Source organism: Gossypium hirsutum, chromosome A07 (assembly GCF_007990345.1).
Source record: "Gossypium hirsutum isolate 1008001.06 chromosome A07, Gossypium_hirsutum_v2.1, whole genome shotgun sequence".
Classification (NCBI taxonomy): domain Eukaryota; kingdom Viridiplantae; phylum Streptophyta; class Magnoliopsida; order Malvales; family Malvaceae; genus Gossypium; species Gossypium hirsutum.
Genome location: NC_053430.1, coordinates 30,806,385 through 30,810,267, shown reverse-complemented (window position 1 = coordinate 30,810,267; position 3,883 = coordinate 30,806,385).

Sequence of the window (3,883 nt, the reverse complement as noted above, 5' to 3'; positions counted from 1 at the left end):
ATAAGTGATATGTGATGTGATTTGAAAATGGAAAAGTATATGATGTTGAATGGAGGCCTAATGAGCTCCAGTTATATGAATTTTATAAGTGTGATATATTGGGAATACATGAAATACAAGTATATGTATATGTACTGGGCTAGAACTTTAGTCTTGCAGTCCGTGAGGCCTTAGGCTACTTCTTGAGTTTAAATACGCCTAAGTCAACCTAACTCTTGCAAAGTGAAAGTTCACAATAGAAATCCTCAAAGGCACAAAAAATAAAGTGGAAACAACTTAAAGATAAAGAAGCAATGAGAGAGCAGAAAAAGCCACAAGAAAACAACGCTAACAAGGTGTTTAAGTAAATGCTCTCAAAGTATTCTACTACTCAAGAATGAAGTAATGAACAGAATATGATGGGGAAGGCCTATTTATAGTTGAGCTCCCCAGATCTAATTGTATGATTTGCTTGACATCAACGATCGAGATTAAAACTTATCTACAATTAAGATTCTTAAGGGATTTACATGATCCCTTAAGATTATAAAATCAAATCTTATCAGATTACAAATATGTTAAGATTACTTTCCATATTTACCAAGGTAGCCCTAATTTTCCTTCAGTGCTTTATTGGGTCACCAAGGCTTCAAGTTGATGGGCTTCTCTACATGTTCCACAAATCGAGCCAGCTCAAGTGGGTTGATCTTCATGAGACACTCTATGTGCATTGGTCACGGGCTTTGATCTTTGCCAAGCCCATGGTAAGTCATAATTAAAAACACTAGATAAGTGTTTGATATGTACCTCACTCGTTCACATTTACTCATTCCAACTGCCCAATTTGCATAACTACTTTTTCCCCCAAATTCTAATGCACAACCTACTTCTCTTATAGGTGGTAGCCCCGTTGATGACTCAACAGGCTTCGTATTGGTTTGTTATACCTTTAAAAATTCTAAAGAGCTCTCTTTAACACTTTAATCCACCAAGTCAATGTTCTTGCCATGATGAACATCCTCGGATAGCTGGATTGCAGACAATACCTTGGTTTTATCTTTCTCATTACGACTCACTGGCACTACCCATTATCGTTAATAAGTATCCAAGACACAAATTCAAATGGAAAAAGGAACCAAAAGAGCACTAATCCGATCAAATAAATTCAAGCCCAGCACAAAAATGTAATCATTGAAGTGAATTAGCTTGAAATCATCCTTGCCTTACCACTCATCGATTTGTAGCTCAACTCCTTATGTTACTTCTACAATTGGGACCTTTTTGGAATAAACTGCCTTGATTCTCTTAGTTGATTTGCTAATCGAAAGACTAAGTTTACTCGCCACTTTTTTTGATAAAAACACGTTAGATTCCTCTGTATCAACAAGGGCACTCCTCCTTCGACCTACGATGTTAATATCCACAAACATCAACCCTTTCTGCTTATGATCTGTAATGACCTGAAATTTACGGGTATAGAAAACCGTGTTTTTGGCTTACTATTTCAGAAAATCAGGTTCGTAAATATTTATTAGAAATATTTACAAAGCTAGTTGAGTGATTAATTAGATTTTAGTTAAGTGAATTAGCTTGAATTAAGGTTAATTTAGTGTAAGGACTAGATTGAATATAGTGTAAAAGTTTAATTATAGACTAAGAAAAGTATAATATACATATATTATATACTTAGTATTTAAGGATATAATATAATAATATATTAATATAATATAATATAATAAAAGAAATAAAGAAATAAAAGAAATAAACAAAGAAAAAGAACATAGAAAGAAACGAAAAAGAGAGAAAAAAAGAAGGAAAGAAAAAAAAAGTGAAAATTAGGGTTTTGAAGCTTAAAGTTTAATTTGGTAAGTCAATTAAGTCCATTTCTTTATAATTTTGATGTTTTTGGAGTCCTAGAGACAAATATTACTTGATGTAAGTGGAGATTTTGAAAGTTAGATGATTTTTAGATATGGGTTATGTTGAACAAATTGTTGAATTAGGGATTTAATTGAATAAATTTCAAGTTAGAATTGATTAAAGGATTAAATTGTAAAAGAAGCTATAAGTTTTATGTTTGAGGGACTAAATTTTAAGAAATTTGAAATTAGGGTTTTTCCATGAACATTTAATGTTTAAGGTGAATATGATAGGAAATTGAATGGTAATGCAGTATGAATTGAGTGATAAAAGTAAAAGTGTTAATTAGGATGAAATTGAAAATTGAGGTTTAAATTGAATAGAAATTCAATTATTCATTGTGAATTGTTATTGTAATAATAGTATGAATTGTTTAATTTCCCTAGCTAACATAGTACCGAGACATCGACAAAGAAAGAAAAGAGACGGTTGACGAAGAGTAAACCGAGAATTACGGTTTGTGTTTCTTTAAACCAAACTGAAAATTATTATTGCATTTATTATATATATAATAAGTAATATAGAGGTAAGTAATGCTATTATTGTATTGAATCGAAATGAGTTGTGAATACTTGAATTGCAATGTATATTGACTGATATCTGAAAATTTAAGTGAAATGAATACCCTATTAACAGTGTCGGGATCGGTTGGATATAATTGGCATGCCATAGGATTGGAAGTGTACAGGGATACTTCGACCTTGAGTCGATGAGGCACTAATAGTGTCGTACTATTACTTCGACTTTGTGTCGATGAGCAACTTCATGTGTTGTACTATTTCTGTTACTTCGGTTTAATCCGATGTGGTACTATGTACCATACTGCTACTATTTACCTCGGTAAAGCCGATGAGGCACATTGTTCCATACTCATGTGTTGGTTGGATCCGTGTATTCGTCAAAGTCCAAATTATGTTAATAGGGGTAAATTTACTATACTGGACAACTAAACGATTGTGGTACTGTACTGAAATTATACTGTTATTGATTGACATATTATTGAACTGAATGTTTCGTTGAGAAAGAATTTTGAGTACAAGTAATACTATTAGATTTGAAGTTAATAGCTTAAATGCATTTTATGTTAATATTTGTTTTTAAGTGTTTGTTTATAAAAACACTACTGAGTGTATACTCAGTGTACGGTTTGTTTCCGTGCGCAGGTTAGATACGAAAGCGACTAACAACTTAGCATCCAAGCCAAGCCCAAACTCAAATACTTGGTGATGTATCTTATTTTGAGAAATGGCATGTACCTAGGTTATCTTTTGGAAACCATTTTGACTGTGAATGTTATTAGTGTAAGAATGATAATGGTTAACCCATGAATGCAAAGTTTATGTTTACAATATGGTCATTTATATAGTCTAATTTGAAGTGATTTAATTAGTACCAAAGTACACTGTTTGGAAGTTTTATGTTAAACATTTACTAATACACTCGAGTTGGATCGTAACATTTTGATGATTATAATGTGAAATGAATGTATTTAATCATGTTTTGGATTGGTTGAAAGATTGGATTTAAAATTTTCTTGTTACTGAAGTTTACAGGGTTGGTAAACTTGAACTATAAGGTTCATTTTGAGTCCACACAGCCTGGCACATGGGTGTGTGTCTCAGCCGTGTGAAGCACACGGTCACAGTACACGGGCATGTGTCTGGCCGTGTAAGAACTACACTAGGCTCGAATTGAAAATAAATCCACACAAGTTAAGCACACGGGCGTGTGTCTTGGCCGTGTAAAACTAGTTTGTTCATGAGCGACAAGTCAGAGAAGTACACAGGTAGAGGACACAGGCGTGTCCTAGTCGTGTGGGTCACATGGGGTGATAACACGGACATGTCATATAGACACACGGGCGTGTCTCAAAATCACACGGGTGTATGGTACTGTTCATTTAGGGGAATTTTGAAAATTTTATGAAAAATTTTATAAGCATCCGAATAAATTCCGATTTATTTCTAATATCTTCATTGGGCCC